This window comes from Amblyomma americanum, chromosome 1 (genome assembly GCF_052857255.1).
Source record: "Amblyomma americanum isolate KBUSLIRL-KWMA chromosome 1, ASM5285725v1, whole genome shotgun sequence".
Classification (NCBI taxonomy): Eukaryota; Metazoa; Arthropoda; class Arachnida; order Ixodida; family Ixodidae; genus Amblyomma; species Amblyomma americanum.
Window position 1 is genome coordinate 452,901,598 of NC_135497.1, and position 20,327 is coordinate 452,921,924.

General features: G+C 44.6%; 1 long non-coding RNA gene across 6 annotated transcripts in view; it reads left to right on the forward strand.

Moving 5' to 3' along the window:
* Positions 1 to 19,891, forward strand: part of LOC144116003 (uncharacterized) — a 40,345-nt gene extending 20,454 nt beyond the window's left edge. For 3 of the 6 annotated variants that reach the window (XR_013311669.1, XR_013311670.1, XR_013311671.1), the window contains exons 2-4: positions 599 to 726; positions 3,621 to 3,782; positions 7,675 to 19,891. This is a non-coding gene — a long non-coding RNA (uncharacterized LOC144116003). Of the gene's footprint in view, positions 1 to 9; positions 727 to 3,620; positions 3,783 to 7,674 lie in introns of those variants that run through there. The other 3 variants (XR_013311672.1, XR_013311668.1, XR_013311673.1) reach the window with 3 other exon arrangements.
* Positions 19,892 to 20,327: the final 436 nt, after the last annotated feature.

Genomic DNA, 20,327 nt, shown 5'->3' on the forward strand with positions numbered 1-20,327 from the left:
TTTTGTATGCTTTTTGCTTTTTATGACTAGGCTTCGAGCGTCTCAACGGATGCTTCCTCCAGAGCTTTTTCCTGCATGGTTTAGGCTAACCGCACAAAGGTCATGACGGTGTTGCACGTTTCGAGTGCACGTTTGTAGTTTTGTTCAACGTAACAAAAAACGGTCATGCTGCTGTTTGTTAACTTTTTGTTGCTGCTTCAAGACTTGACATGTCATGAACTGTGCCTAAAGTTCTTTGCACGAACAGCTGAATGATATGATTAGGACTGAAGTAACACGCGCTGACCGATCGAGCCGTGCGTGAAGGCAAGATGTTTCGCAACTACAGTTCGTGGCTTCCTTGTGCATAGGAACCAGCACCGGTGTTTGCGGAAAAGGCTGTGGCATTGTTCTGCTGATTGTTATACATCACAAATTTTCGAATTGCCTGCGCAAGGTCTACACTACGCTGCCGTGTGCAAGTTGCTGCCAGGTTATTCCAGCCAGTTCCAGCAAGCAGTGGGGCAAACCTTTCTAGACAGTTTGCCCGTTGCCCGGCATGTTGCCCATTTGGCGATGCGAACAGCCAGACAAAAGGCATGGCTTCTCTTAATTGCAGCATTCATGGCTGGGGAAGCAGAGGAGCTTCGTTTGCTTTTTGTGAACAAGACACGCCGTGAGGTGGACGTCATCTGTCTCAACTACGAGGGTCGGGGAGTCAAGTACAGGAGCCCGAGTCCAAATCAAGTAAGTGCCAAGACGCAAATATGGTGCGTTCATATGCAGGTTGCTCAGGTGTGGTGCCGGACGCTAGGTAAGTAACTTTGAATTGTATGAAAGTAATAGTGAGATTGGGATCAAGTAAAGATGGTATCTCGTTGTCTCATCTTACTGATGCTTTCATTTATTCAGTAGTGCAGATTCAAAAGAAGTTTTTGCTTATTGTAGTTCAGGGCCTTGCAGATGCAGTACTGGAAGAGGGCGAGAAATTGGACAGTAAGTGTACCTCGTGTATTTTTGCAAGCCATAAGTCGCCCAATTAGCAGTGCTACCTGTTTTACTGAAAGCATGCGGAAATGCATTTCCTTGGTGTCCCAAATGCCATTGCTCTAGTTGGCTTGTGGTTGTGTGATTATTCAGCGCTTTGCATAAAAAGGAAACATTCTCTGGTCTGTGACCTATGTGTACTAATGCCATTGTGGAAATACCTGAACAATGTGTGGGGGCTGTGAAGCTTTCCCTGTCTCGGGGAAAACATGGGTGACTTACCTCCACCATGGTGTCCTGATGCTTTTTTTTTCCATGATTGGTACTCTTTTGAGGTGTTAATGGCTGCGATCTTAAGTGCAGTGAGGCCACTCATTCGATGTTTTGGATTGGGGCAGTGTCAAGAAGTGCCACACTTTGCAGCTTCTGCACATGTGTTTGCAATGTTCAGATACAGCTTTTGTCTAAAGTAGACCTCAAGAGCTCTTGTGTGTAGTGGGGCTCTTGTGGCATCCTTAATTAGAAGTTCTGTATTTAGGAGGGCGAGTGTACCTCCCACTTTCAAGAGATTTGAAACACTGGCGATGCCTAACGAGCCAGACAGCATGGCCCAGAAGCAAACCCCTTGGTTTCTGTACTTTTGACAAAGGCTCCTTTGACATGGAGCAGTTAATTTTGGAGGCTGCCACTGGCTACCTGTGCCAGAATGGCTCCTCCCTGTGTGACCAACTGAAGAGGGCTGACCTTGTTGTGGTTGTAGTGAGCACAATGAGCTCCTGAGTTCTGTGATGCTAGTGAATGGTGGCCAGGTGTTCACTGGAAAACTAAAAAATTTTTGCTCAAGTCTCAGCCAGTTCCTGTTACTTTTCAATGTCTGTGCTGGCAATAGAGAAGAGTAAAAAAAAAAAAGACAAACCACAATGAATCACTACGCAGCTGCACAGATAGTTTGCATGTAATGTCATGGCCACAATCTGGGTGTCGACGATAGCTGCCAGGAAAAGTGTACGTTGCTGCAGATGGGGATAAACGGATTGGCAGAAAGACCGGTATTAGCTGCTCTTTCATGTGTCATATATTGCATGATGTTGGTGCTAACTATGTGCAGAGTTTAATGAATATTACCACAAGTCTGGAGAGGGGCCGCAACTGGTGGTTGAATGCCGGGACCATGCCAGCGATTGAACGTGAATAAAAACTGGATTTTTAGAAATAAAGAAAGTATGTTGAAGGTTTCAAAAATAGCACTTGAAGCTTTGCTTCAGACAGTGAAAAACCAAAGACTTCATAAATTTTGTCTGAATTGAAATGAATGCTTTCGTGTAGACTGTTTTTGCTATGCTGAGCCGCTGTGGTGGCTGAGCGGTTATAGTGCTTGGTTGCTGACGTGAAAGACGCAGGTTCAATCCCGGCTTTGGTGGTCACTTTTCAGTGGAGGCGAAAAGCTAGAGGCCCGCGTACTGCGCAATGTCGATACATGTTAAAGAACTCCAGGTGGTTGAAATTATCCAGAGCAGTCCGCTATGGTGACCCTCATAGCCTGAGTCTCTTTTTCATGTTACACCCCATGAAAGCAAACATTTTTGCTACGTTCTATTGATGTTCAATGATCTAAAGGGACTAAAGGGACATTGAGTTTCAGTGTCTAAAAGGAACCACCTCTGCTATGCTTCCTTTCATAAGTGTTTCAACCTCATGACTGGGCTTGTGAGGGATCTTAATATGATCTGTTATATTTTGGCCACTGCATTGTTTATGTGAAGTACTTTGAGGCTGTATGTAAGTGCTCTGTATCTGTCAGGCTCGCTGTGTACTCTGCACGAATATGTGCTAGATCTTCTAGGAAACTATTCTTGGAAACAGCGGCCTGAGCCATATAGACCACAGCATTTTTTCCTCTCAACAAATGTTCTGAAAGAAATATTGGATGGGTTGACGGAAGTCTACCTTCCAAGGCAAAGATTCTTCCAGGAGTCCACATGAGCCATCAAGAGCAGAGGTGCTTTGGGACTGTGCAGAGTATGTGTTCAGTACAAAATGAGAAATGAGATAATTTATTTGGTAAGGCTCTTTAAATACCTTGGAGTCATTATTAGTGCAGATACAGTTTGGAGGGCAGATTTGATGTTTAGTGTTGGTCTATCAAGAAAAAAAAGTTTGCAAGGCGGAGTACAGTGTTCAAAGAGCAGTACTGAATTAGTTGTTTGCATGTTGCTTATGTGGCTGCTTCTTGCATATGTGTAAGACCTGTACCCAAGGAGGAACACTAGCCTGTTTGGCACATGTTAGAACAGTGCTAGAGGTTGATGGTCAGTAATAAAGAAAAAGGATCACTGTGACAGATAGCATGAAAATTTTCTCTGGCAGATAGTTTTCATGCATGTGACATTGCGTGCTTTTTTCTGTCTGTGCTTGAAACTGCTATGAGCTCCTTTTTGCTGTCATCTTAGTTGGTGATGTTGAGATAATATGTAAGAGATTAACTTGGCTGCAAGACTGCAGCTTGAGTGGAAAATTCCAGTCAGCCAGGCCTTTTGTGTAGGTGATGATTTTCACTGCTACCTAGTTTTAGTTCTGATGCACACTGTTGCTGCTGGCACTGCTTGTAGCGGTTGGTCACCATAGATGGTGATGTATATTGTTGCTCGTTCCAGGCTATGCATGTGGACATTTGTGAACCACCTGTGGATCTTTCGCCACTCGTGACCGCCTGGTAGTGCATCACAAGGAAGTGTTCTAACCACCTGTGCCTTCAGGCTTTGGCCCTGATGGACGACTTCAGTTTAGACGCTTGGTGGTGCCCATCACCCCTCCTGGTACGGACTTCTTGGCCTCCATGCTTTGGAGGGTCTCTCGGACAGGTTTGAGTGGCAGAATGAACAACTGGCAGATGTGTCGGGGTGACAGTGCAGGTAATTTTGTAGGGTTGACTGTGGCGAACATGATGAAACTGAGCTAGGCAGATAGCTTCAGTTGCATTTAATGCCACCAGAAACCGCATTAACACCACACTTGATGTCATGTGGAAAGGGGCAAAAAACTGACTGAATGAAGAATATGATTGCATGTAAAAAGCACTGAATGTGATTCAGCTCATGGAATAAAACAAGCGAGTGTCCCATTATCATGGATGGTAGTAGTAGTAGTAGTAGTAGTAGTAGTAGTAGTAGTAGTAGTAGTAGTAGTAGTAGTAGAAACATTTATTGAGAATTTTCTGCAGCGGGTGGTGTCCTTATTTCAGGACTCCAGTGGTCATGGCTGTTTCTCTTGCCTGGGACACCAGAGGTCTCTTCGATTTGGCTGCACTTTCTGCGCCGGTTCAAGGAGTGCAGCACTTTCGCATTCGTTTTGCCAGTGGAGCGTGCACCTGCTGCAGTTTCGTCTTCGTTATGCAAAAGTGTCAGAATAGTGCAGCACGAGTTCTTGGCTGGCTTGCACTCTCCCGAGTGGAAGTGCAGCTCTAGTGCAGCAATATGGCGGTGCCCATGTGTAGGTCGGAGAAGTGAACAAGATATGACTGTAGTCTCTAAATGAAACAATGACAGTTCGCTCAGTTCTCCCTTGAACGGAAGAGGTGAGGAACTGTTCATGGCGTCATAATTGTAAACCTAAGCGGTCAGGTCGAGCCTCATGGGCAGCATTTCAGCGCATATTCGTAAATCGTCTGCATGTATACGTGCAGCACCTTCCTTTTTTATATGAAACGAATAATAATTAAATTTCTTGGGGTTGGTTCATGGCGACACTTCCTTGGGATTTCCTGCTTGAAAAATTCTTAACATGGTTTGGGATTGTGGCGGCACGCGGTTGGCTCTAATTTGGTAGCGACGCCAAGGCTAGCAGACAACCAGGCCTGCACTCGACCATTCGTTTGTTTTGGAAGCAGCCACTGCCAAGCTGCACTTGAACTGACTCTGCACTCTGGCGGCATCGGCGCAGAACTCCACGGATCTAGTGCAGCGAGTGCAGCCAAATCGAAGAAACCTCAGGTTGCGCTGGATCGTCAGGTCAGGGCTGGACAGAGCGGCCTCCCACTGCTCCTTCGTGCATAGTGTGTTTGTGATAGTGTGTTTGTAGGTTGTCTGGTTTTTTGCCAATGCAGCTCCACATGACGTGGTATGCTGTGGGTGTCTCGTCGCAACACGGGCATGCATCTTTGTAGTGTTCAGGGAATATTATGCTGTATTTATGAAAATTTGGGACGGCGTTGGTTTTGAGCTGCCTCCAGTCCCTAGCCCCTTATGCTTTCAGCTCCTTGTGTGGTGGGGGATGGAGTTGACGCATTGATCGAAACTGTTGTAATCTGGTGCTATAGGCCGTAGGTATTGGTGTCATGTCTAGTTGGGCGTCGTGTGTGTGTGTGTGTAGCCTGATTGGTTTGCAGATCCTCGAGCTATGCTCTCCACGACGTCGTTGCCCTCGAGTCCTGAGTGCGCTGGTATCCAGGTGATTTGTTGGTTGAGCGATGGGTCAGAGGAGGTGCTGCAGTTTGTTAGTTTATGCAGCCTCTTATGTATTCGTCCTTCTAAGAGGAGCCGACATCCCACCAGTGAATCGGTGATTATGTGTAGTTCTCGGTTTGTGGCATCCCCGTGCTGAATGGCTAGTGCAATCGCTGCGGCTTCTGCCTCGGTGACCGTGCATTCCGTGAGTGTCATGCTCATGATTTCTAGGAGATTAACGTTTACTATGGCCGCCACTGGTGTAGCCCTTGACTTATTTGGGTGTATAGCTGAGTCTACGTAGACTGCCTTAGCGCTCCATACCCCTGTTCGGTGGATATAGTCTATCTAGGCTTTTCTTCTGCCTTCCCCTGTGTGGATGGCATATTCTTTGGTATTGGGGCTACATGTACCCGCACCCTGTGTTCTGGCGATAGATTCACTCTGGATTGAATAAGCTGTAGGTCTGCAAGGTAGCCTACTTTTGTTAATATGTCCCTGCCTGTCTCTTTTTGACAAGGCGCTCTCTCTGAGATAGTAGGACGGGTGTCTGTATCTCTTCGAAGGTGTTGCGAATGTTTAGGGCTTCCAGCTTGTCGTCTGTGGTGTAGGGTGGTAGACCCAAAGCGTTCTTGTATGCTGTCCCGATTAGCAGGATTGTTGCACTAAGCCAGAGTGCTGCTGATCTTGATTTGCAGTAATGCACGCTTGGACTACATTGCAAGTTTAGGGGTGTCCTCTTGGGTGCATATCATTTGCTGGCAAGAGTTACATCTAACTTGGGAAAATCTGTTTTTGGGCATGTGCACTGTCCGTGCAAGTTTCTCGTCGTTTTCGCCATGACAGGAGTGAAAGAAAGAAAGCCCCCTGAGGTTTTATTGTTTTCACTTGTTTAGTTGTTCCACCCACTGTGGTGGCTCTGTGTGTTTGGCATTTGGTTGGTGATCCCAGGTCATGGGTTCGGTTCTGGCCACAGCATCTGTACTTCAATGGAGGCAAAATACAAAAATGCTCGTGCTGTATGATGTTCGTGCATGTTAAGGAATTCCAGGTGGTTTAAATTAATCCGGAGCACTCCACAATGGCATCCCTCATATCCCATTTGGCGCCCGAGAGGTTAAACCCTGAAATTTGCAATTTTTCTGTTCCGTTTGTATGAGGTACATGATGGTGCATTTGTATTGGCTTAGTGTTGTGGCTGTTCAAGAGTATTGTGAATTTTATTGAAACTTGCGCTTGGGGATCCTTGTCTTAGTTATTGCAGGTATAATTTGCACACTTTTTCGTCAAAATTTGTTAATGGGATATCTGGGGAAACTGCCCCCTTCCTGTATCTTTTTCGGTTTTGAAATAGTTTAAAAGGTGCCATGGGTCTCTAAATGAAGTTTCAAAAGTGGAGTTTTTGTTGTTTGAATATTTATGTGGATTTGAGATTGTATGCAACAGCTGTTTCTTACCGGTACTCACAGAAATGTGAAGGCTAAAGAAAAGGGTTCTTCTTAGGTTGAGGACAACACAGTGAGCCATGGAAAGAACGATGATAGGTGTAACGTGAAGAGACCAAAAGTGGGTGAGGGAACAAATGCGGGTTAATGACATTCAAGTCGAAATATCAAGAGGAAGAAATGGGCTTGGGCAGGCTATGTAATTGCAAAGGCAAGGTAAGCGCTGGTTCTTAAGGGTAACTGAGTGGATTCCAACAGAAGGCAAGCGTAGCAGGGGTCGGCAGAAAGTTAGGTGGGCAGATGTGATTAAGAAGTTTGCGGGGACACGGTGGCTGCAGCTGGCAAAGGACAGGGTTAATTGAAGAAACGTGGCAGAGGCCTTTGCCGTGCGGTGGCCGTAGTCCGGCTGATGATGATGATGATGATGATGCATGTCGGGAGAAAGGTTGTTCAGATGAAAGGGAACTGGTAGGGAACGCTCTTAAAAGGAGAGTAGGCAGCCACTGGCTGTATGACTTGTAGTGAAGGAAGATCAGTTTTTTTTTTGCTAAGTATAGGCAATCGCATCAGGCACAAGAAACCTATCGTAGTCCTCGCTGAGTACCCATGCATGCGTTTCTTAATGTGGAGGGCCTCTGCAGTTTTGCACTTCCCTCTCCTTACAGTAATAACATGGCTGAAAGGGGGTGTGCACTTAAGAAGTTTTAAGTCTGAGACAAAAATTATTTGTGAGACTATCCCATCTGTTTCTCCATGTTGTGCACTGCATACTTGGTCATTGAAAAACTTTTTGAGTGCAGAGTTGCCCTTTTTTGATGCAGTGTACTCACTGAAGGAGAAATGTTTCCAAGAGATTCGTCGGTGCATTGTGTCTCCGGAGGCCATCCACCAGACAGAGATCCCCCAGTCGTTGCAGAAGGAGTACCTTCTCTACCTGCAGCAGGAGTGAACACTTGGCATGCTGCGGTGTAGTCCCTGTGCCAGTGCTTGTACTTGCAGAGGAAGAGAGTGGTCTCATTGTGCCTTGAGTGAAGATTAGGTCATCCTACAAGATTCAAGAGTGCACATGGGACCTGTTCACTTTCAAGGACTGCAGTAAATAAGACTGTTGACATAGTTTAGACAAAATTTGTAAGTGGGCAGCAGTGGGTTTGTCTTTGCAAGGCCTTAAGGCTGGGCGATTAAAAGCGCTGCCGTTCTCTGGATTCTGCATGAGAACGCGGAGAAAGCAGGACCAAACACGTACTCAGTATGAGGCAGCCTCTTGTGGCTTGGTTGGGGGGCAACATTTTCACATGATGCCTTGATGCAGGGGTGTGCTTGGCACATTCCTAATAGGTGTGCTAAGCACATTTCTTGTGTGTTGAGCATGCCAAATGTCTATGGTTTGCACAAATGGCATGGAGTGTCCGTGAATTTCGAAGCTGATTTGCGTATATCCCTGAAAATTACCATTTGCAAAATGGCATCCATGTTGCTTTTTTGATCAGCAACGAGAAGAAAAGCTGGCCATGACCATAAAACTACTTAGTGCAGCGAGACTCAGGTACAACCTGGCTGGTTATTACTGTATTTTCCTTTTCTAGCACTTGTAGTGATCCCCGTAGGCAAACCAGTGTGCCGTGTAGAAATGGTGAGCATCCAATTGACAGCCGTAGCCACGCTATGGCTGTCAGGTGGATGCCCACCATTTAGATTCTATGAAAGAAGTGTGCTTTGTGCAGTGTTTAATGCAGGGGCCCAGTATTTACCTTGTAATCAAATAATGGCACCAACAAAGAGTTTGTGTGCAGTATAGCACCACACTTGAGTTCCTTCAGATGCTTGCATTGGTTGCTTGTCTAGCACATTTGTCTTACTTTATTCGGTTTGCTGCGCTGTGATTTTTGGGCATGTTGGGCTTTCGTTGCATGAATGTGCAAAGCTAAAGAACAGGGAGCAAGGGAGAAAGCAAACGTGAAAGAGCCATGTGTCAGGTTTTTCTCTCAAACATTTCTTAATTACATTTTCATGCTTTATTACATTTTCACTTTGGATTTATGCATTGTTTTAGCTGCAATATGGGTTTTTGTAGTGGCTTAAATGTGATTTGTGCTTATAGCTGCGAGACGAAAACAAAAGTAGAGGTGCTGCTCGCTGAACGCACATGAAGGGCACAATCAACCCATTTAACAGGTACATGATGAAAAGGGGGTGAAGGGTTTTTTTTTTTTACGATTATGACATGAGTTTGCATCACTGCATGGTGCCTTCAGATTCTGTTTGGCTAGAATTGGCTCTTATGTCTCGTAATGGGTATGCCAGATTCAGGGATAGCACTGGGTAAATTTTTGGCTGGGAAGGTTTTCTGATATGAGGCCCGAACTAGTATATCTGTTTACTCTAAGGACAAGCAAGAGTTTTATTGGCATTTAATCCAACTCCAGATGCTGCCTTACAGAGCCGTTTTCTGGAGATAAGACATCTTCCTGTAGATTTGTCACAGATGGCATTTATGTGAGGCGGCAGCTATCTTCAAGTATAGCTGCCAAGTGCAATATTGACTGTACTTTATGTAGATACTAGCGGGTCTTTATTTACAGGCCAGGTACTGGTGTTTGTTGCCGCGTTCAATTCCATGCCACACATTTTACTATAAAGAGTGTAATAGAGTCAAGTTTGACGTGAGGACTGGTGAAACTCTAGAAGAGAGTGATCTGGTACTCTCTAGTACTTTTGTTCGCTGTGCAATCTCGCAAATGGACACATTTGAGCTGACAATACAGCAAATAGGTGTCGTATATATCAGGTATGCAAACTTTCTTTCATTTATCAAAGGTTTACCACACAGAGCGATGCCACCTCACACCCACTATCCAGCCTTCCTTCCATTTTTCAAAGTGTGCTGCTCTTTTGGGGTGCCATCATATACCTTGTGTTTGACTTGCTTAGTTGTCAGAAATCTCTTGCCCTTTAAGCGAGCCTTTGGAAGAGCCAGAGGTCGCATAGATGCATATCCAGAAGTGCTGTGCTGGAGCTGCCTCATGCGCGGCCTTGGAGCTGACAAAAATGAGGGTGGTGACCGATGCATACACCAGAGTGGTGCCCTTTCATATCATAGATGGCCGAATGAGGTGCATGTTGGGTGGCGAGAAATATGCCTTGATAGGCAGGCCTCGGAACTAGAAATGGTTTGGTGTACTGCCTGCAGTTTGTTGGTTTTAACTGGTACGGCTGCCCTATCGTACTGTGATCCTCTTTCCTTGCAGACAAGAAGGAAAATTATTTCCAAGTTTTGTGCCAACTACAACTTACTGTGGATAAGATTGCAGTTCCATTTGAGCAGAGTTTATCGACTACACTTTCTGAATCGAGTATTGCAATTCTGGGAGTCTTTATTGTCGCTGGTTATCAGGAACTTCTGAGCTTCCATGTGTAGATGCTATTGGTCCTACCTTATGACCCTGTTTATCATCTCAAGTCGTTTATCGAATGTTAGGGGCATTGCCATTTGCTGCAAAGTGCCACTGTATTCTGCCCATGTCCTGTATTTTGTGCTCTTGCTACTTTGAATTAGGTTGAACCGAGTCTGATTCAGCGTTGTTTACTTTGAAACATCCTCGACTTCTGTTGTTAACTTCAGGCGACTTTGAATCCTGATTTGCATCCTTGACTCTTCATTTGCATCTGTTTTATAAATCGCCCCCTTTGTTGCTGCTTTTTTGAGGGTTTTTTTAAATGTCTGTTATAGTCCTTTGTTGTCCTCGATGACAAACATTCTTTGCTGGTGATTTGCAAGACTTGATCCTGGTTTTAGTTTTGAAGATCGGTCAGTGTTTTTTGTTTCCTTTTGCCATCTCAGGAATAGTTCCCAGTGTTGGAATGATGTTCCATATTGGGCCTGGATGTAGTTCCACATCTCTGGAGCTTAGCAACAAGGCACTGTGACCATTGTTCAGGCCACTGTGCTGTCACAAATCGAAGAGACTGAATATTCTTTTCTGGCATGTGCAAACAGGAAGATTATCCATTCTCACTTGATGCTTCTAAGTCTACCAAAAGGTGTGGCGTGGTGGCTGAAATGTCCTGTAGACATTCCGATTAGCCTGCAGAATAGCTAGATGGGCGAGTTGGTAATACATTCTTAAGCAACAGCACAAAAGACTTAGACATAAGGGAGACATGCACAGAACAAGCACTAGCATTCCATACATGTTTTGAGCTGTTGCTTATCAATCAATACCCGTGTGACTCTGTGCTTGACTCTTGTTTTGTTTATTTTTGTTTCTTTATTTTTTATTACTTTTTCAGGCTTAGCTTCCTTGTTTGTCTTCAATATGCATTGAGCCCAGCAAAGCTTTGCTGGCCTGAGCTCCGTCTCGCTTTCATTTACGTTTATTTTATTTAATCTGAAAGGGCCTATAAGACTATAAAAAGGGGAAAAGGGTGAATTCAGCAATGAACATTTCATCATCATCATCAGCCTTTTTACACCCACTGCAGGGCAAAGGCCTCTCTCATGTCTCTCCAATTAACCCTGTCTTTTGCAGCATCATCCACCCTTTGCCTGCAAACTTTATCTCATCCGCCCATTTAACCTCCTGCCGCCCTCTGCTACGCTTGCCTTCTCTTGGAATCCGCTCTGTTACCCTTAAGGACCAGCGGTTATCTTGTATTCACATTACATGCCCTGCCCAAGCCCATTCCTCCTCTTGATTTCGACTAGGATGTCATTAACCCGTGCTTGTTCCCTCACCCACTCTGCCTGCTTCCGGTCTCTTAACGTTACACCTATCATTTTTCTTTCCATGGCTCGCTGCGTTGTCCTTAACTTCAGCTGATCTGTTTTCGTTAGCCTCCACGTTTCTGCCCCGTAGGTGAGTACCGGTAAGATGCAGCTGTTGTACACTTTTCTCTTCAGGGAAGTTGGTAAACTGCCATTCATGATCTGAGAGAACCTGCCATATGCACTCCACCCCATGCGCTCCACCCCATTCTTATCCTTCTAGTTATTTCCCTATCATGATCCGGATCAGCTGTCACTACCTGCCCTAAGTACTTTACCACTTCCAGGCACTCACTGCCAATTGTGAACTGCTGTTGCCTTGCTTGACTGTTGAGCATTACTTTGGTTTTCTGCATGTTAATTTTAGACCCAGCATTCTGCTCTGCCTAACTCATTGATCATGATTTGCAGTTCACCCCGTGAGTGACTCAGCAAGGCAATGTCATCAGCGAATCTCAGATTATTTAGGTATTCTCCATTTACTCTTATTCCCAACTGTTCCCAATTCAGGCCTCTGAATACCTCCTGTAAAGAGGCGGTGAATAGCATTGGCGAGATCATGTCTCCTTGCCTGACACCCTTTCGAATGCTTTCTCGTAATCAATGAAGGCTATATATAGAGGTTGGTTATATTCTGCGCATTTTTCTATTGCCTGATTGATAGTGTGAATATGATCTATTGTGGAATATCCTTTACGAGCCTAAGGTTGCCCTGACTCTATTAGCGATTACCTTAGTAAATACCTTGTAAGCAACAGATAGTAAGCTGATCGGTCTATAATTTTTCATGTCCTTGGCATCTCCATTCTTGTGAATTAAGATGATGTTGGCATACTTCCAAGCTTCTGGTACGGTTGAGGTCATAATGTATTGCATATACAGGGTGGCTAGTTTTTCTAGAACGATCTCCCCTCGATCCTTCAACAGATCTGCTGTTACCTGATCTTCCCCAGCTGCTTTTCCCCTTTGCATTGCTCCTAAGGATTTCTTGCTCTTTCCTTACTGGCGGGATGACACATTGCTCTGCGCTACTTTTTCTCTTATTGACGCTATGATTACATTGGCTACTGTACAGATTTGCGTAGAACTTTTCTGCTACTCTGCGGATGAACATTTATCTAATTAACCGAGGTGGCCGAGTGATTGTGCCGGTGGGCTGCTGTCGTGAAAGACTCTGGTTCGGTCTCGGAAGCCACTGTCGCATTTCGATGGAGGTGAAATGCTAGAGGACCATGTAGTGTGCTATGTCGGCGCACGTTGAAGAATCCCATGTGGTTGAAATTATCCAGAGCCCTCCACTATGATGTCCCTCATAGCCGTACTCACTTTGGGATGTTGAGCCCCTTAAACCAAACCAATTTATCGTAAATTAGCATGCAGTTGTGAGTAGGCTTGTGAGGCAATTTCTTCTGCAGTTGTTTCGTGGTAACAATTCTCTGTTTTGTTTATGTGTGTGTTTGATAATGGACACGGGAGAGCTTACTTGACAGTGGAAGTGCAACCAATGACCGCGTATTGTTGCGCAAGTTGCAACTTTCTACTGATCCGTTGTCCTTGAGAAAGAGTTCTGTTTGGAGCAGACTTGTGACATCGTAATACTGTTGTCTCATGCTGGTGGTGTTGCTCATCAGTGGCAATATTTAACCTTTGACTTGGCCACTATGTCTACCCACTTCTCTCATTGCTGCTGAGCTCTTTGTTAGCTGAGTTGCTGGCATAAGCTGCATACCATCATTGACGAAAATGATTGATTTTGTTTCAAAATTGAGACGTTAAACATGGTGTCATTGTTCTGCGTCCACTCACTTGTGGCTGCTGAGCAAAGTTAGCAGTGATAAGGAGGAGCTCCACGTTTCGTTGAAAATATTTTAGTTTACGGGGGCTTAACATCCCAAAGCGACTCGGGCTGTGAGGGAAGCTGCAGTGAAGGGCTCCGGAAATTTCAACCACCCCGCATTGCACGGGCCCCTGGGATATTGCCTCCATCGAAATTCGACCGCCGGGGCCGGGATGGAACCCGCATCTTTCGGGCCAGCAGCAGAGCACCATAACCAATGAGCCACTGCAGCAGCTCGTTTCATTGAAAATGTTGATAATGAAGGTGCACTTGTACATTGGAGAGGAGATGTGCAAAAACGAAGGTAACTGACACAAACTTGGAACTAAAGGTACAAAATAGAAAACACAAGTGCATTCCAAGCAAATGTCAGAACCAGACACGACGGAATTGATGTATAAAAAAAAATTTTGACTCAAACAGAAAAAAAAAACAATGCATAAGGGAAATAGTTCTTCATTTCTAACACAGGCTTCGTTATCTCACTTTGCAGTGACAGAATACCTCTGTGAGAATTTCCAGGTTAATGCAGGAAAGCAGCTGGACCAGTGCAGCGGAATCTTGAACATGAGAAGCCAGCTGACAACACATCCGCAGTGACGACCGTCCATGCTATTGAGACTTATTTCCATGGAACGGAGCAGCCTGTTGGCTCACCTTTACACCTGTTGTCACATGCTAGTACACGGGTGAAAACCCATGTCAGTGCCACTTTTGAAGGTGTGCAAGCAGAAATATTTGAAATCCTATAAAGTGAAAAAAAGATTGAAATCCGATAAAGTGAAAGAGCACGCTTTTCCACAAAGCTCGGATGCCTTTTAGCAGTGTTAACTTTGACAAGCATTGCCAGCTGACCTGTGTCAGTGGTTCAGTTGGCCACCTTCCTCTTGTGTCGACAAGCTCCTTGTTAAAAATATCTATGCATATTTATCATACAAGGGCACGCAGGTGCTGTTTAAATATTTTCTGCCCACGGGACACATTAGGCAGCTGATTCTCACACATGCATGGCTGAAATATAAATTGTGACATGTGGCTGACACTGCTTCTTGTTCCACTGGGGCAGTGCTTGTGGGGTTAATTTCAACTTTGCATTGTCATTGGTACATCATTACTTTTACGAACAAAGCTGACCTGTTTAAATTCTGCATGTGTGCCTGGTACATACATATAGAAAGAAAAAACAGTGCCTTACTGTTCTTATAGCGAGTTAGTTTTGTGGGAAAATGTTATTTGGCTCTGGTGAATGAATTCGCATATGATGCCAAGAGAGCTGTTGCATTTTATAATGCATAAAATGCTTTGTATGGTTACCTTTTGTCTAGTCTCTTTACGTCTGGAGTGCTGTGCCTGTTTGTCCATCCATTAGGGTACATAGCACCACCTGTGTAAAGGTCACTCTGCCCCTTCTCTGCACCTGTGCTCATCTGGTGCACAGTTGCTACTGCACGAGGTGCCAAATGTCGTCAACACTTCTTGTACAGCTAGCGGTGTACTATAGGATTTTAGGCACACATATGAGATGATAGCCTCCAAGAATGCATGGGCTTCTGTGGGAGCTCCGTGAAAAGGAGTGCAACAAGAAGGTACCCTGCAGCATAAAGGATTAGCCTGCAAGCTGTTTTTGTAATGCCCTTTGCATGTGGGTGCTCTAGTGGCATTAGTGGGGAGTGCAAGTAGGCACAGAACCGTAGCCGGAATCTGGTGTGGCATGGTTTGTGTGTCCGATTCAGGAGCTCTCTTAATTTTTATTGAGAAAGATAGAAAAGGGATAACCATGCTATTCTTCCATTTCTTTCCTTCTCACTTTCTAAAAAATCGGCATTTTTTGTGTGTCACTGTTCATGTTTGTAACGTTTTCTGAAAATTCTATAATCCTGTTAACGCAGTTTCACTGTTTAATAATCAGGATTGTAGTGTTGCCAAACTTTGGTGGCATTTCAACATGTGTACTCACTACTTCTCACTGTTATCAATGCAAGACTGCACATTCATGTCAGCTTTCACATCCATAGCACTTGCTGTGCTGGCCACTGCTCTCAGATGTTTAGCCTTTTACCGGTTACAGCAAGCCTTTCACTTGTTGCAGCTTACACAATTGCAGTTTTAAAAACCAACTCAGAAGTTCAAGTTATTGTCATCTGCAGTTTTATGTCTGTTGCTGTGTGGCATCATGATGGATCATTTATGTGTATGTGTATTGCACTTGCTGGTAGAAAATTTTCTCTTGTGTTTTGTCAGTTCACAATTTTCTCATACATCATGCCTCTGCAGTTTGACTCACATTAGCATTGAGACTTTGTGGTGTGTTTGTATCTTTACCGCTGGGGAAACTAACTGTGGGGCCATGCATCTTTTCGGTATAGCAGCCTTGAGTTAATGTCATGGAGTAAGTGGCCATTACTTTGAGTTGAGAAATACTGCCATGCTCCTGTGCTGTCTACTTTATCTGCATACATGCACTTTCGTCAACTTAGTCTGTGGCTTTAACAAAAACTAAGTGCTTCTTAATGCCCTTCTGAAGCCGTTACTTGGCTGTGAACTGATGCGATAGGCTGAACGCAACTGCATTTTTGTGTCAGCTGTTATGCCACTAAGCATAACAGCGTAAGGAAAGCATGGTACTGATTGATTGCTTTTTTCTTGTTTGCAGGAGCTCCAGAGCATCTAGGTGTGTCAGACATGCTGACCGTTCATTTTTTCCTTGTTGGGAGAGTGTGCAAATGGTTCTTGCAGCTTGGTCATTAACTCTGTTGCACTCAAACTTTGCAGAAATGGGCTAGTTTGGTTGTGAGTCATGTTTATGTGTGAAACTGGCATTTTATTGAGACTCAAAGTACAGTGTTAAGGAAGTTAAAACGCACTGACGCACACACATTTGAAATCTAATGTGTGGTCTGATTCTGGTATTCACGTCTGCATGAGTTAAGTTACTCTGCATGCGCTGCTGTTTTATAGGGTAGAAAAACTGCTGCGAATCAATGTTGCGTAGTATCATGCTTTCAAGAAGGAAGTGGTTGAAATGGTGTGTCCTACATGTGTTCTGCCATCAATCTTTTTATGGTCAATAGTCCTTACATTCTGGAATAGCACAGACTAGCTGTGTATGCTGAAAAGTCTCGCTAGGCATTAATTCAAATATACTCCTGTTGTACAAAGGAACCATTCCTCTCTGCTACCAAATGCATTTCAGTCACCGCTACCACCCTGTTAGGTCCCTTAGTACCACTTTCATTGTAGCTTACTAATCTGCCCTTCAAATCCATTCAAGGCTGCTAAATTATGGTTGTTGAATTTGTGAAGATATTAGTACCACTGCTTCTATTGTCTTTTTTTTTGTAGCGCTTAACTGCTTTCCTCTTTCATTTTGCAGGTCATCATTGGCAAGCCAAATAACACAAGCTGTCACTGGAAGAATCAAGATAACTTCTCCCAGCATTCTGATCCCCAATAACTTATTATTGATAGCTGTAGAGTAGTGGAAACAATGATCTCGATGCCTAATGTCCGTGCACACTGTGTGCTGCATGAGGCCGTGTCCCCTTACGCCATTTCTTACACTTGAATGATGAGCTTTGTGAACAATGCTGTGTGCAATATTGTGTCTGAGTATGCAGAAAACGGCATGAGTGTACAGCAATATTTATGATCATTTGGCACAGCACAGTGGTTCTCCATGTTTATTCACCAAATGCAAAAGGCTTTAGTAGAAAGACGCATGCAGAGGAATAAGTAGCCATTTGGCGGTCTGTACCTTTTGTGTATCATCTTTGAGCTTGTTTCTTGTGCTGCAGTTTCTGCAAATGTCTTTTCTTGTTATATTGTGATGGTTTTACTGCCTTCCAGCTTAATTCTTTGCCTTTTTTTCCTATTGTGCTTTAGTTTGGCATTAATGATAAACCTCGCCCATAAAAGTAGTAACTGTACATTTTCCTAGAATCCACTTTTGTTTTGCAAACTAGTGGGAACCGAAGCATGTTCCTTCTGTGCATTTTATTGCATTTGGTTGTACTGAGTAGTCTGTTTTGTTGTAGTTCAGCATCAGCAACTGATGTTTATAGATGACCATGTACATAACATTGGCACCACCATAACACTGTCTGTTGCTTTAGGTTTGTAGTTTCCACCCTCAGATATTCTAAGCCACCTTTAGGCATTTGATGAATTGCACAATAAGCAGGGTGCATCAAGAGGGAGTGTTTCCTTCTGATTTAATTTTTCTTATTCTCTTCAAAAATGTATTTCAGTGCTGTGTGCTCATATATGTCAGCTGTCATGTATTCATTGCAATCCAAGGTGGTAGAATGAACCCTGAGCCAACATCCTTAGGTGCTCTTTAATTTTGTTGCAGAGCTGTGGGATGAAAATATTTCCGAAAGGTTCCTTTAATGCTGCCTGCTTTTTGGTACTATCGCATAATGCTCATGAGAGCACGAGACCTGAGCCCCAAGAAAGTGCAGTTTTGTTCCAAAACAGTTCTTTAGTCAGCCTAATGAATTTGGCACTACATGTTTGAGGTGCAGGTGAGGTGATGTCTGATAATTAAGATCCGGTGCCTTACTAAAAATACTCCGCCTTTCAGTTGCAGGCTTGAGAAGCGCTTACGAGCATGGTGGACCTCCTGGAGGAAATTCACGTGGGCAGGGACATGACCTCGGCAGCAAGCTTCGACACGAGTGTAGCTCCTGCGGCAAAAGTTTCATTTCAAGAAGCAAGCTATTGGGACATTTTCGCACCCACTCTGGTGAACGTCCATACCATTGTGACTACTGTACCTGTGACTTTGCACAAAAGGGTACACTAGTAGCACACCTTCGTACACACACAGGTGACCGTCCTTACCAATGCACTTTTTGTAACAGCAGTTTCACACAGCAGACCAATTTGATTACGCACATCCGCACCCACACAGGTGACCGGCCTTACAAGTGCGATTACTGTGAAAAACGTTTTGCGCATAGAAGTGTGCTTGTCGATCACGTACGTACCCACACGCGGGAGAAGCCATACGTGTGCTCGATGTGCCCCATGGCCTTTGCTCAGCATGCATCCCGAGCAAGACATATGAGAGCGCACATTGGTGAAAGACTTTTCCAGTGCGACCTCTGCCCTATGCGTTATAAAGAAAAGCACCACTTAAAAGGCCACAAAGAGAGAGAGCACAAAAGTGCCACAACTCCTCCATGACCTTGTTGCAGTTGTGCGACAACCGTTCTCTATCCTTTAAGTGTATTCATGAACTATTAAAAAATGGTTGGTACATGTGAATGTATGTATAAGTTAGGTTTTTAAATATTGGTTCTTGTTCTAGAGTATAGAATGTTGTGAAATACTGATAAGTGGCTGCAGGTATTGTCTTGATTTGAGCAGAGGCCTCCCTAGATTTTTAAAAATATCGCATTGTTTCAAAATGTTAAATCACCTGTTGAGAAGTGGGCAGCAGATTCCTTTATGTTTCAAGTTTTTTGTGTCTGACGTAACTGAAGGGTCTCTGGAGCTCCTCTAATGTGCCGGTCTGTTTCCTTGTACTGTGCAATCCACTTATTTATTTGAGAGAATCGAAAAATCCGATCATTACAACCGATTGTTATATCTGGACTGGCAAAAAAATGCCAAAAGGACACACCAACATTACGCCAGCGGAGAGACCAATGAGGGGCGTCCGTGAGCGTCAGTGCAACCACCTCTTGGCTCCCACGGAAGGCCTGCTTCACGGAGCGTGGCCTCCGAGATCAGCTGAGGTGGCAGCGTGGTTGATCGCAGAGGCCTCGCACAGATTTGCAAGGGGGAGAGGTGAGATGAGCAGAGTTGCGAGTAGGGGCGGGAGAGTGATCCTGGAGGGCACGTCAGCAGGAAGAGGGTAGCTCGCTTGAGAGCGGCGTGAAACGGGGTGGGCAGTTCGCCTGCGATGAGGCTCGGGAAAACACGGGCGCACAAAGGGGTCGGAGGCAGGTTATCTCGCATCGCGGTGCCGGGTTTGCGCCGTCCGTTCGCTGTATCCAATGAGCAGGGCTTAATGACGTTCGTTATACGTGTGATTTTGTGCCATTGAAACAATGTATATTTTGACGGTCGCGCTGGTCTCGTTCGTTATAAGCAACAGTTCATCTTAAGTGGGGCCATTACATGTGGGATCGACTGTGTAAGTTAGGTGTTTAAATATTGATTCTTGCTCTAGAGTATAGAATGCTGTGAAATACCTATAAGTGGCTGCAGGTATTTTCTTTCTTTGAGCAGAGGCCTCCCAAGATTTTTAAGAATATCACATCGTTTAAAAATGTATACACACCTGTTGAGAAGCAGGCAACACATGTTTATGTGTTAAGTTTTTTTTTATGTGTCAAACAGATGTTTGCTGGTGTTCCTACTCTTGTGTGATATTCTGTTTCCTTGTACTGTGCAATCGACTTATAAAAATATTGACAAAATCGAAAAATCCGATCGTTACAACCAATTGTTATATCTAGACTGGCAAAAAAAATGCCAAAAGAACACACCCACATTTCCCACGTATTCCCCCATGCATGTAGCCACTGCCGCAAACTTTTCTGTTCAGGGCACACAGTGTCTTGGCGCTCTGCCAAGTTTGCCGAGCATGCCACACCTGCCGGAGCTCCTGTCAAAAAATGAGCACGTGATGTGACGTTATCGGCGCACATCATTGTGACAGGCTGCCAAGGCCTACACAGCGTGCCCAGCTTAAGAAGACACAAATGGACGGAAACTGCGTTTACACGAGGAAGCATCGTGCAGCAGCGCCGGCGGCCAAGGAAGCTCTTCCCTCCTCCCTATAGCGATTACGATGGTGACAGCGCTCTGTTCCCAAGGGCACACTGTCACTGATGCATACTTGTTGCATGTGCTTCCAGACA